This window comes from Sturnus vulgaris, chromosome 2, assembly GCF_052056855.1.
Source record: "Sturnus vulgaris isolate bStuVul1 chromosome 2, bStuVul1.hap1, whole genome shotgun sequence".
Lineage (NCBI taxonomy): Eukaryota > Metazoa > Chordata > Aves > Passeriformes > Sturnidae > Sturnus > Sturnus vulgaris.
Window position 1 is genome coordinate 19356300 of NC_142244.1, and position 14464 is coordinate 19370763.

Sequence of the window (14464 nt, forward strand, 5' to 3'; positions counted from 1 at the left end):
TCAAACTGGAAGAGTTAAAGCTTTCTTAAAGGTATTTGGTACTGACTGAGATGTATTAAATAAATTTGCATGAAAAAAGGATAGGGTTTTTTTGAGAGCTTTCTAAGCATACAAAATAATGGCATTCACATTAAAAAACAAAACTTAAAAGTAGAAACAAACTTCAACTTTCAGATAAACAAATATTATTCCTACTGCCAACCTGTACATCACCATTCATTTTAAAATAATCTGCAATGATGAACCTTGCCTGTTTTACAGAAGTAGAAATTAGATTTCACAGCAGAAAAGTCTGCTCCCAACTCATCCTACTCTGATTGCTGGACACACTGGGAATTAGAATTAGTGTTTGTACTCTGTGTTGTTTAGAAGTGTGGGCAAAGTGACTGGCAGAACACAAGAAAGGCAGAGGAGATGCATAAATAAAAAGCAAGTCTTTTCTGATGTCAGACTGTGGTGGTGGCAATTGCAGAGCAAGCCTCTCTTTACAAAAATCAGATCATCTCCAGGTCACTGTCACACTTGCAAAGCCTCTGAGCATCGGTGACTTTTCACAGCTTTTGTGCTCGCCCATCTGTCAGTGCCTCCCTGTGCTCCTGCCCTGCCGGGGCTGAACGGCCCCGAGCAGCAGGGCAAGGAACGGGGCTGCTCTCCAGGAGTTCCCCTTTGTGCAGAAGGGGCAGCTCCAGTGGGTTCTGTGGGGACACGCAGCACAGCCGGGAGCGTTCCTGCCCTGCCCCTGCCCCGGCTCTACGTTTGGGGGCTGGAGAAGCATTAAACACACACACACAAAAATTAAAAAAATAAGGAGACTCATGCCATGCAGAGAAATGTTGTATTTGGTGGGAAGACTAATTGCCATTTAACTTTCCAGCCCACGCACATTGTAATAAGCTCACAAAATAAATAAGGAGCTCCATAATAAACTCCAGGAGCTGCTTGCTGGTGGGAGGAAAGCTGAAATAAATTTACAAACAATTCCATGGGTGAAGGTATGGGTGTGAAATGGGTCTTGATGTCTCTAAGAGCTTCAAGCAGCGGGTTTGCTGCAGAGCCCAGACAGCTCGGCTCCCGAAACAGGTGAGTGGGTCTGCACACACCTGAACTTTGGGGTAAACCAGCAGGTTCGAGGGGGGATTATTGAAGGTAGGAGGATCGGGAAGGCCGTGCCGTCCCGGTTTTTCAGCCGATGGGTACCGAGAGGGGCCAGGGAGAGGCACCGGGGGAATTCCTCGGTAACCCACGGCCAGAGGGGCAGCGAGGGGTTGGCTGGGGAAAGGATCGGCCGGAGGGCAGCGGGCAGAAATGTGGTGGAGGCTCCCAGCAGAGCGGCAAGGAACGAACAGGGAGAAGCGGGAGCTGCTGCCAATAGGGTCAGCAGAGGGCCAGCTGCAAGTGCTTGGTGTTCCCGGCTGCCAGGAGAGGGAAAACACGCGGGGTTGGCTCCTACAGCCCCAGCCCGGCCAGCGTTGGCACCGGGAGGAGGCACCGGGGGCTGGAACGGTGTGCTGGGGTGTCTGGGCACTGCAGGGGAACGGGGACAGGGCTTGGTGTGATGGACAGGGACAGGTCTGGTGTGTCCTGTAAGGCACAGGGACAGGGTTTGGTGTGCCCTGTAAGGCACAGGGACAGGTTTGGTGTGCCCTGTAAGGCACAGGGACAGGGTTTGGTGTGCCCTGTAAGGCACAGGGACAGGGTCTGGTGTGTCATGTAAGGTACAGGGACAGGGTTTGGTGTGCCCTGTAAGGTACAGGGACAGGTCTGGTGTGATGGACAGGGACAGGTCTGGTGTGCCCTGTAAGGCACAAAGAAAGGGTTTGGTGTGTCATATAAGAGACAATGTGTCACCAAAGCCTGGCCTGGTTGCTGAAGGGATTTTGTTTGAGTCACTGGGGAGGTGAGTGAGTTTGCAAAGAATTTGGTGGCTGTGGGTGGGTGATATCCCACATGTGGTGGGAGCAAGGTGGCAGAGTGGGACCTTCCAGGAATTGGTCACAAAGGGGTCTCAGGTATGTGAAAGATGTGAAAGAAGGGATGAGGAGAAGATAAGGGTACAGGCAAGGATAATGGCACAGCTTTTACAACACCCGATGGGGAAGTGCAGGGAGCCCCAGGACAGTGACTGGGAAGGAATGAATGTGCCATTTGTAAAAAAGGACATTAGAAATGAATTGTTAAGGGTGTCAGGATCTGCTGTTGTACCTGTGTTGTAAGTGTTGTGTTTCCTGGTAGACACGGGAACTTCTCTGTCTGATTTGAATTTTTTGCCAAAGGGGGAGCAATTGTTGAGATGTTCTTTTGCTAAAGATGAGTAGGTGCATTTGATTCAGGCACTCTTGTTGAATGTAGGTGTGTGCATGGGAATTAGCACTGTGTGTGCTATACCTATAGCTGCCTCTGCCATTCCCTTCAAACATTGCACAGGGCTGGGAGAGGCCAGGAAGAATGAGGCATGAGCAGTCAGCTGGCTTGAGTCCACTGACTTGTTTTGTATTTTTCTCTGTGGAACAATATTCATCACTTTGGGGTTTTTTAGTCCAGTTTAAGACTCTGTACTGACTGTGGGCAGCAAAACTGAATGGCTGCCATGAGCCAGGTGAGTTCTGGGCTTGCTCAGATCCTGCTGCTGAGGAGCCAGGTCCTCGAGGAGAAGATGGATGGAGGGACCAGGCTGGGAGGGAAGCTGTGGGAGAGTCTGCTTTGAATCTCTGTCCCTGCCAGCCTGGTTCTGATGTGCTGATCTGGTGCAGTATGAGATGGTTCTGATGTGCTGATCTGGGATAGTGCAGGGTCAGAGATGGTTCTGATCTGCTGTTCTGGGATGGTGCAGGCTCAGAGATGGTTCTGATCTGCTGTTCTGGGATGGTGCAGGCTCAGAGATGGTTCTGATGTGCTGTTCTGGGATGGTGCAGGGTCAGAGATGGTTCTGATGTGCTGTTCTGGGATGGTGCAGTATGAGATGGTTCTGATGTGCTGTTCTGGGATGGTGCAGGGTCAGAGATGGTTCTGATGTGCTGCTCTAGGATGGTGCAGGCTCAGAGATGGTTCTGATGTGCTGATCTGGGATAGTGCAGGCTCAGAGATGGTTCTGATGTGCTGTTCTGGGGTGCTGCAGGCTCAGAGATGGTTCTGATGTGCTGATCTGGGGTGCTGCAGGCTGCATCCCCCTGGGAGCTGAGGGTGCAGAACCCCAGGGGCTGCTTGAGGTCATTTGGGGTTTCTCGAGGTCGTTGGAGGCCCTGGTAGAGGTTTCTTGAAGTCATTTGGGGTACTTTGAGGTTATTGCATTTCCTGGTGGGGGTTACCTGGGGGAACCCAGGGCAGGGTTATGTCTCAGGTTACAATAAGAAATGAAACTGAAAATATGAATTCTATCACATCTCCTTAGGCTGTTAAACCAGTGTTCTTTGTCTCTTCCATGACTCATCTCTCATAACTCTCTCCAAGGGCTCTGTCTATGTCAATGGCCACCAGATCTCCCTGCATGGCTCACAAATGACGTCATCCCACCGTGAGATGCCCCGCCCAGGGGGAGGAGCCAAGCAGCCATGCCTGGCTATAAACTGAGACTTGGAACACCACGGGGCCTTTTCTACTGGATTCCCAGGGGTACACAGCCACTACTGGACCTCCAGAGGAAGAGCAGACCCTTCTGCAGGACCACTGCCTCAACAGAAGCACATCTGTCACCTCTGGAGGACTGCAGCCACCACTGAATGGAGCTGCTACCACCCCCCTGGCCAACAGGGTGCCAGGTTGTGTCCTGACTCTGTCAGTGATTCTGTGCTATTGCATTTATTTTAATTTGCTTATCAAATTGTAGTTCTGACTTGGCATCTCACACTGGTTTATTTTGAGACTAGTACATATTTTGGCACCCAATGTGAGGCCAGTCCTGAACAAAGTCAGAATTACAATTTGGTATTGCAGAAACCTCCTATTCACCATGATGCTCAACATGCTTACCTGGGTCTTGTACCTTGCTCTCTTTATTTTTCTGCACAGGGGATTTACCTGTCTGTTATAATGCTCCCGTTGAGACCAGGCAATGGTGTGAAAATTGCTTTATTGGTTTATTGTGTCTGTTGCCTGATAAGCTCTGAGGCAGTGAACATCATTTGGAACATACACTCAGTTTTGTTTGCTTGTCCTAGGCTGGGCTGCCACGTCTGGGTTCTCCTCAACAATCACACCCAGCCCCTGGCAGGAAGAGCAGAGAGTGGTTCCTTCCAGCCTTTCAGACCTGGCACAGCAGTGTTTGAAAATATTGAGTTCCCTCTGGGTGTCAAGGATGGCATAATCTTGTTGTCTGTTCTTCTTTGTCTTCTCTGCACAGCCTGCACCGTGTGCACCATGAACAGAACAGGGCTGAGTGTGGCACAGCAGCTTCTCCAGGAGCAGAGAAGCAGCAAATCAGCAGGAACCGTGGCTACAGAGACTGACAGAGAGAAAAGGAACCAAAACCAACAGGAACCGTGGCTACAGAGACTGACAGAGAGAAAAGGAACCAAAACCAAACAGGAACCGTGGCTACAGAGACTGACAGAGAGAAAAGGAACCAAAACCAAACAGGAACCGTGGCTACAGAGACTGACAGAGAGAAAAGGAACCAAAAGAGCAGCCAATGCTTCCACACAAACCATCACTGAGCCAGGACAGCCCAAGCCAGCAGCAGCTGCCCCCGTTCAGAAGAAGAAATCAAAGAGCAAATCTGTCCTCATAGTGACCAAGGAGGAGGGGGCTGGACCCTCCCACCCAGCAGAAGGGACAGAACCAGAGATCATCACTCCCTGTCCCTGGGTGAGCTGTGGAGGGACTTCACTCGCCAGATAAACAAGTCCATCCTGAGCTGGCTGCTGCACGTCTGGGACACCACAGCCAATGACACCATTCTGGATGGAAGAGGGGCCAGGCAGCTGGGATCCCTGTCCTGGGATGTGCTCGCTGACCAGGGGATCCAGAGAAGCCAGGAAAGGCTCAGCCTGTGGCAGTGACTGCTGGTGAGTGTAAGGGATGGATACCTTTGTGAGGAAGATCTCCAGGTGCACCAAGGGAAATGGAGCACAGTGGAACAAGGTATTTGATGCCTGAGGGAATTGCCTGTGCTGGAGATCGTTTTTCCCTAAGAACCCTGGTGGTGTGCAGTGCACGTTGCAGGTGTGGCTGAGATTTGCACAGCTTGGAGCAGAGATTTCCTCCCATCACCTGGAGATGGGGGAAGGCCAGCACAAGGTGGGAGCACTGGCCAGCAAACTGGGAATTTCCCGGGACAGTCACTGCCCCTTTATGCACCCGTGTGTCATCCTTGGAAACAGAGCTGGCTGAGCCCTGCAGAGCTCGGAAGAGGAAATTGAGGAGGGCGTCAGAAACGGGGAAAGGAGCTTAAGGAAGGAATTCACCACATCTCACCAGAACCAACCAGAGACTCTGCCTTAGGAGCAGATGTCCCCAGCCAAGGAGAGAGGACACACTCCACAAGGTAACCTCTGCTTTTTCCTTCAGGAACATGGGATGGAAAACCCACCTCCTCCTTGGCAGCCCAGGTACGTGGACTGAAAAGAGGAACATCTACCAGGAGATGTTCATTTAGTGTCACCTCTGCTCTGGTCTCTCATGGACAGAGCTCTGGACTGTATAGGAATGAAAATATGACTGATTCTCTTAAAGGGACCTCAGGAACATATTTATTTTATTTATATTTACATATTTATATTTCCAGGAGGAGACCAACGTGTACCAAGACCAGGAATAGAGGGGCCCTGGCTCTAGCCAGGTGAGGAAAGGGACAGTCGGACCTGTTGGACTGTGTGGATCCCATGGCCTGGCACATCTGACCCACAGAGATATTCCAGCTGTGGGGGACACTGGTGCTCAGTGTACCCCGATGCCACCAAGGTCTGTGGGAGCAGAATCCATTTCTGTTGCTGACAGGAGGATCCCAGCAGCTGCAGTGAGTTTAACTGGGAACGAGTGGCACCAACAGCCCAGTGTGACTGGCCCAGAGGCCCCTGCCTCCTCAGCATGGAGGAGCTCAGAAATGGGTATTGCAGAGACCCAAAAGGACAGCGTTGGGCTTTTGGGATGGCTGCTGCAAAGACAGAAGACATCAGACAACTGAATGCTCTGGCTGCTCTCTCAGATGGCCCCTCTGCTGTGGGACTGCTGAGAGCTGAAGGACAGCAGGTACCAGCCACCACAGCAACAGGGCACCATCAGCAATTCTTCACTGTAATATACATTTGCTGTAGAACATTTCAAAAAGGCCAAAGTGGTTTGTTTATTTTTGCCCCTTAATGAAAACAAAATAAAAACCTAAATAAAACTTCTCTCAACTTGTCTCTGTGATTCATTCCCTTCCATGAGATGATTTCAGAACTGGGGAGCTGTACTAAATATGTTGGATTATTTTCAAAGTAGTACAGGTTATTTAAGGTCATTTAATTCCCCGTGACGGGTTATTTGAGGTCATTTGAGGCCCCAGTTGGGGTTACTTGAGGTCACAGGGGTCCTTTGAGGTCATTTGAGGTCCTGATCGGGGTTACTTCAGGTCATTGGGGTTATTTGAGGTCACAGGGGTTACTTGAGGTCATTTGAGAATTTTTTTAGTTCTCCAGGGGTTACTTCAGGTCATTTGAGACCCTCATCGGGGTCATTTGAGTTCATGATCGGGGTTACTTCAGGTCATTGGGGTTATTTCAGGTCACAGGGGTTACTTGAGGTCATTTGAGAATTTTTGGAGTTCTCCAGGGGTTACTTCAGGTCATTTGAGACCCTCATCGGGGTCATTTGAGGTCATGATCGGGGTTACTTCAGGTCATTGGGGTCATTTGAGTTCATGATCGGGGTTACTTCAGGTCATTGGGGTCATTTGAGGTCACAGGGGTTACTTGAGGTCATTTGAGAATTTTTGGAGTTCTCCAGGGGTTACTTCAGGTCATTTGAGACCCTCATCGGGGTCATTTGAGGTCATGATCGGGGTTACTTCAGGTCATTGGGGTCATTTGAGGTCATGATTGGGGTTACTTCAGGTCACAGGGGTTACTTGAGGTCATTTGAGTCTTTGTTAATTGATCCAGGGGTTACTTGAGGTCATTGGAGGCCCTGCTAGAGATACTTGATTTCATCTGGAATTACTGGAATGGGAAGCCCAGTTAGCACAGATCTGCTTTTGGACTTTGCTGTCCACAACATCCAGCCAGGCCTGCAGGGACAGCAGCCAGGACAGCTGGACACGAGTGGCCTCATCACACTCGGGTCAAGGTCTCTAAAGTTCCAGGGATTTGGAATTCTGGGCTGGAAGACCTCAGCTATGAGTAGCCATGGGCAAGGACCTCCCATGATTAATGGGTTAATCCAAACTGCCTGTGTCTGCTTTATTCCCTGGATTTACTTGCCACACCTGGTATAGAAGTGGAGAGTCAGGAGGGAGTGTTTCAGATGTTCCAGGCTGTTAAAAAGGGTTAAGTTAATAACCAGGGTTTGTAAAGTGAGAAATAAGAAGAGGAGGGATTGAGAGGAAAGCTCGTGCATTTACAATTTGATGGGTGAGGGGATGGGTGTGAATGTCTCTACTGACCTCAAGCAGAGGTTTGTTGCAGAGCCCAGCCAGTGGTGGACTCTCTCCCTTTATTCCAGTCAAGCTGCAGGACTCCTCTATCTCCTTTTTGGACATAAACCTCTGGCATTTGTGGATTTTCCTGACACTGGAAATTGCTATACCTGCTATTCTCAAGTACTTGTGGAGGCAATGGAAATACTAGAGCTCTTTAGAACTGCTCCTATTTGTTGATTTCTCTTAAAAAAAATTTCCATGCTCAAATTGTAGCAGAGCCCCAAACATCTTTTTATCCATGAAAAACATCTCTCTCTCGATGGAACCTATTGGAGTTCAGGGAGCTGCAGGTATTCCCCTCATTCACCTCGTCTCTGCTGGCACAGGCAGGAACCTGGATCCATCTCAGCAGCCTTTCCTTGACATCCCTGCAGAGCCCACAGGCATCCTGGATCACTCTGCTGCTCTGCCCTGCCACAGCCACTTCATCACAGCTGCCACTGCAACAGTGAGTGCAGCTGTGACATTCCCCTCCCAGGCACAGGAATATTTGTCCTCTCCCCTCATCTCCCCTTCCACAGAAATTCCTCACGTGTTGAGACGTGGCAGTCACGGGGGCTTTGCTGCTGAAAGTCTCAAACGTTTGTTTTCTGCTTGCTCCTTGCAATATCTGAGGTGCTGGTGCCTGGCAAAGCTGTGCCTTTGTACCATCAAGCTTTCTGCAAGATAGTCCAAAAACACCCTGGAGAGAAAAAAACTACCCAAATATCCAAATTCCCAGGATTTTTAACTTGCTATTAATCCATGTGACTCCTTTTCAATGAGACCATTAGATCCTGAGAAACAAACCTGCATTAATCTTGCATCTTCTAATTCTGGCAGTTTCAGCTTTTGCTGCTGCTCTGAGTTGGACACACAGGCTGGGACTCACTTTCTCCTTTTGAGTTCACAATTCTTTCTCACTTATATCTTTATAAAGGTACATTTATATCTACATGGATTGGCACTGTGAGTTTTGCAGCACATTTCTGAGGTAATGTGCTCTGTCCATAGATTGCAGATTTCAGAATCACACAATCAAGGCTAGGCACTGAACTAAAAATTTATCCCAAAGGCAAGATGCTGGATTTCTTGAGGTTGAGAATTGATGAGGAATGGTCCTGCATCCCTGATTTTTTTCTTGTGGTTTGGGGGGGGAAATAAAATTTATCCTGATAGATTAGAAACATTCAAGGGTTAATTTGATTTAATTCAGTACTTGAGTATAATATTCACTTACAAATCCAGGAGGAATATTTATCTATATTGAAGGACATGTAAAAGTGATCATAACTTACTGGAGGTAAAGAGTTTTGAAGAGCCCCTCCACAGTTCAATCCTGAATCACTGCTGGAAAGCATGGACATGAACATCCCTACAAAGCCAGGCTGAGAAAGGGGGGAGTTTTCATTGAGCAGCACTCACCATGCTTGGCTAGGGGAGTCACTACAGAGAGGAAAATACTCACAGGTATTTTATTCATTTCAGTTTTTTAAAGAACTAAAATGAGGCCTTTTTCCTTTTATTTGGCACTTGTGTGATGGATGATCTATCTTCAGACAGCTAAATTTCAGGTCCATATCTTATTAATAGAGATAGACTTTAAATTCAATATTCTAAACTGCTCTAAGCAGCATTTCTGTCTCTCTTTTGATTACTTGAGAGCTTGATTTTTAGTCATAGACTACTAAAAGTGCATTTCAGTGAACAGTGTTAGAAATTGGGTCAAATAAATAAAACCTATGACATGACTTTTCAGGATGGTTTACATGTACCATAAGAAATATAAATCTGTTGTGATTTATGCCATAAATGCTTTTACAGTTAACTACCAGTAATGCAAATGCAAAACCTTGAGATTTGAGTCCTAAGGAGTTAGAAATTATTGATTAAAATTTTTCTGTACAAGTCTCCCAAACAATTATTGTAGGTCATTTTGATGCTGGCCACATAAAAGAGTGCTGGAATTCCTTATTTCTTACACAAATTATACTGATTGCATCTACCCTGACATAATCCACAATTCCTTTATTGCTTTCTTTACTGAGCTTTCCTCTCCAGTTTCTTACATTTTTACATTTTTTACCATTATTTCACAATCTTTGCTTTGTGTGTTTGGATGTTTTGTTGGTTTGGGGTAGTTTTTTCTTGTTTTGGGGTTTTTGGTGAGTTTTTTTTGGAGGGGTTGCATGGGGCAGGGGAGTTGCTGAGCATTCTCTTCAAAGAGGTTTTGCCTACAGCAAGGGCAGTTATTATTGTGAATTTTAAGAGTGGGAAGGGCTCATAAAACACAAATACGCATTCATCATCATCATCAAATGCAAATAATATACAAATAGTCAATATTTACCTGAGTACAATTTGACAGAGGGGAGGTTGGGAATGGGATGCAGTTTAACTCAAGCTTTAATAATGTTCCCAGTTGAGGCCACATAAAGCAGAAAGATGCAGTGTTTGTCTCCATGGACAGTCACACTGACAGGCTTTGCAGCCAGAGATAAAGCAAGAAATGCCAACAAGCCCTGTCCCCACCGTGCCTGAGACAGTTCCCTGACCCTGCCCCATTGCTGTGTCCCCCTGTTCAATTATCCCTGTCTAGGCTGCTCCTGTCCCAATCTCTGGAGCAGCTCCCATCTTTCTGAGCAGGATTGTTTATCCTGTGGCCTTTCTCCCTTTCACAGGTGTCTAAACCCACACACACCTGTCGGATTTCTATCAGCCCCTTGCTGGGGAGACCTAATCTGTCTGTCCCTGGCAATCTGCACAACAGCCACCAGAGCCATCCTGCTAAATGTGGCCTGTCCTGCCTACCTGGAGCCGGAATAACCTTTAATTCCTGGCTAAACCAAAAGGCCAAGGACTATTTTTACATATATGAAAACGCAAAATGTGTAGGTATTTCATATTTCGTGGTTATGGCAGCACACATCTGTTCTAGCATGGGGTGGCACCCAGCAGGAAAGCCGTGGGTGTCACACACAGCTCTGCTGTCTGCCCTGTGCCTTTAAAAACTGACCACACATCCCATTAAAGGAATCCCGTAAATGTCAGTCAAAGCATAATTAGTGTCTGCAAAGGTACTTCCTGGCAATAATTGATTTCTTAATCCAGATCCCAATCTGCTCCACTGATATTCTTTAATGACTTTCCGAAGCCAGTGATAACAAATTGGATAAGAAAAGATGAAAGATGTTTTTGTCAGTCCGGGGGCTCACAGGAGCCACAAAGGCGGAGTTAACGCGGTGCTGTTGCCAAGAGTGACTGAGCAAACAGTGTTTGCAATTACCATTCACCTCCCTAACTTCGTTTCCAGCAAAGCAGCAGCACTTTAAGTTTAATTATGGCAGCCCCAGAGTAAAGCAGAGGGGGGAGAAAATTGCTTTCCATCACTTATTTGTTCCTTTGTCTTTCACTCTTCTCGGCAAACTCCATCACACAATTAAACTCCAAAGGCTGTTTGCTGACAACCTGTGGTCAAAACGTAAGGGAAGAGATAATCACGCTCGAGTCAGGTCCCCTCCTTCCTGCAGTGCCAGGTCCCCCCAAAGCGCTCCCTCTGCACGAATTACTGAACATCAGAACCGGCTCCTGGGGAAGCAGGGTGTGATGTGAGTGCAGCTGGCCAGTTCTAAAAGCTTGCCATTACAATTGCTTAATGAGGAACTGCATTAAGAGCCTGTTTCTCCCACACCTCACTGGGAGAGGAAAGGGTAAATTCAGCCATTAGAGTGGCTGCAAAACACTGGTATCTCATTTCAAAATTCCACTCAAATTCACCCCTAAGAGTAATAAGCTGCTGTGGCCTCTAATTTCAATAAATGCAGTATATAGCATGGGGGGGGAGGGCTGGGCTCCCCAAGGAAAGGGAAACACCAGAACATTTTCAGACATCATGGGGAAAAAACTGAATTACAAAGATTTGGGAATCTTAATGTCATAAAAAGCAATCCCAAGATTGTTTTATATTGCTTTCCAGCTTATATCTGCACACTGTAATATACCAACATATAAACTGATTTTTCTTCTACTATTGAAAAATCAAATAAATGAAACAGAGACTCTTGAAGGACATTCTACAGTGAGAAAATCTTGCTAAATTTCCATTCTGTAAGTACACTGAGACAAGGGACACAATCCTGTCATTTTAACAGTCCTCTGGCTCTACCTGGCTGCCTCTCTGTGGCTTATCAGTCAAGAAAATGAGAACATACTGGGTCTGAAATGACAGGAGAAGCAATTAAACACAGAATGGGACCCAGGTGGAGTCAGAGGAACCTTGGTCAGCTTTGGATCCAGATAAAGCCACGGTCAGCAACTCCCCCTGCCCACTGAGCACTTACTGGTGTGTGAAGGAATAGCAGGAGAAGCAAAGGCTCCAAGCTGGAAAAGGTCTGGCTGCTGTTTGGATTAGGTGCAATCCTGTGGAGAAAAAAAGGATTTTTCTCTTCACTTCTCTTTAAATGTAACACCTGCTGAAGTTTCTGGCAGGTGTAGGGTGCTGGGACCAGGTGCAACAGAATTGGGAGAGGCTGGTGAGGACTGGCCCAGGGCAGGGAGCAGACAGAGAGCCAAGTGTCAGAGGTGACAAAACAAGGTGGCTTTTGCAGGGACCCCCAGGATTAGTGCATGTGTTTGTGCAGCTCAGGAAGATGCTGAAAGCTGCTGAGGCAAAAAATGAGCATGGAGGGAAGAAAATGCCCCAGGAATTTGGGAATATTTGCTCTCCAGCTGGCTCTGCCTCACCCCAGCATCTCTGAGCTCCTGCCCTTTGAACAAGGTTTCCTTGTTCAGGTTCAGTACTTTTTGTTTGCTCTAAATAAAGCTGCAAAGTCTCTGATCGCTCTTGATGAGCTCACTTGGAAGGAAAGACTCCACCAGGATTTCAGGGAATCATAAACACTTCTCAAACCACACTGGGTGTTGGCACTCCCTGTGAGCAGGGGCAGCCTGGGGATGCCAGCCCTGCAGCCCACCCTCAGGCTGGAAGGGGTGAGGCATGGGGGTGAGGCATGGGGATGATGCCTGATGGTGATCCCTGATGGATTTAACTCCTCTGTCCTTCCAGTCCTGCATTTGGCACTTTTCTCCACTCAGGCAGGAATACCTGGATGATTCAGGTGTGTCCCTGTTTGATACAGGCTGATGTAGAGATTCCAGAACCAGTGCAGATGCTGCAAACATCACCACTCTGGTCCTGAGGGCAGTCAAACTTTTCTCCTCTAGCTGCCTAAAATCCCTGTCCACCTGATTTTCCCTCCATTTATGAGCCCTCCCTCTGTTCCCAGCATTTGGGTTTCAAATTCGTACATCATTGTGTTGCCTGTAGGTTTCTTTAGGCTTTGACATGTTAGTTAATCTAATGTCAATTAAACTGCTGGCAATGTCAGCATTTTAACTTTCTGGGGAGCTGCTTGCTTTACAACACATTCTAATCTTGAATTTCAGCTTTTTTTTTAAATTTTTTTCCAGGCCTAGACCTTTCCTAAGTACACAGGGACAAAAGCTCCAAATTATCCTGTGGTTTGGTGATTCTGAGCAAAATGTGCCCTGGGGCTTAGCCTGAGAACATCAACTCATTTTCTTTAGTGACCCGAGACAGATAACCAGAGGCTGGGTTTTCCAAAGGTGAAAGGCTGCTGTCACTAAGCCACTGCAGCAACTTAATTGAATGTTTTCTCCCAGCACCAGCAGCAAAGGCTGCTTTTACTATTTGCTCAGCGTTGGGATTAGGATGGAGTATTTGCCCGACTTGTCTCCAAACAAAAACTGTAAAAGAAAAAAAATGTTTGCAATTATTTATTGAGTGCCATCCTAACATATCCAGAGGTCATCTGCACAGTCTTGCAGTCACTCTGGGTCAAAACTAATTTCTGCTTTGGTAAATCACACCCAGGATGGCTTTGTTGCATGTTATGACCTGCCCCACATCCACAGATCATCAAATATTTGAATTAAACAGCACAAATTCCATAGAGCCTTTTATTTATTTATTTTATTTTTTTCCCACAGACCTCTTGCACATTTTGGGGTTTTTTTTCCCCTTTTTTTACTTCCCAATCAAAGGCAAATATAAAGACTTCATTCATAATATTTTGCTTCCATTTGGTTTGGAGCAGAATTCTCCGTTTATCTGGGGTGGGGGGGATGCTGGAGAAGGAGTCACCAGGATGCTCATTAATTTCCCAGTAGGGCTATGCAGATCACAGCCCGAACCTGAGAAGGTTTGCTTTCCTTCCCCGCCCCTTTGCATGCACACGCTCCTAATGGAGATGGAGGAGAGATAATCAGAGAGGGAACAGGCAGCTCTTCACCATTTGTGAGACTAATGAGCCCCTTCATTTAGTCTCATTATAAATATGCCACCTCTGGCACCAGCCTTTGGTTCTGTTCCTAGCTACATCAACATCAATTTCGAGGCACGCTGATGCATCACTAACACACACGACAGCCAAACCTCTCCTTTTCAGCATTTTTTTGTCATTGCACTGTCTGAGACCTTCCCTTCTTCACTGCTCCCCCTCTGAGAGGCAGAGAAGGCCAGATTGAAAAGTAATGAGACTATTAATTAGAGCTTCTCTAAAGGAAACCTATCCTGACTGGGTGTTGTCTCTGTCTCACTCTTTGTTCCAGCCGTGTTCTGTGAGATTAACACTGGTTTACACAGATTAATACAATAAGTTAATATCTCCAGCTAGAGGGAAAAGAAAATCAGCCTGAATAAAGGGCCTGATTGTTCCTGAGGTGGACAGAGTTCATTTTGTGGACACACAACTATTTTGTCTTCTTTGCACCTCTTTTCTTCTTTAAAAACTGTGTTTTGGGGCAGTTGCTGAGTGCAGCAAGGGAGGGACACAGAAATGTTTTGTAGGCTGC

At 47.0% G+C, this 14464-nt stretch overlaps 1 long non-coding RNA gene across 1 annotated transcript; it reads left to right on the forward strand.

The window, feature by feature from the left end:
- The first annotated feature begins 334 nt into the window (after positions 1-334).
- On the forward strand, positions 335-6326 carry LOC148224647 (uncharacterized). The gene is made up of 2 exons (XR_015800905.1): positions 335-3755; positions 4337-6326. It is a non-coding gene; the product is annotated as an uncharacterized LOC148224647 (long non-coding RNA).
- Positions 6327-14464: the final 8138 nt, after the last annotated feature.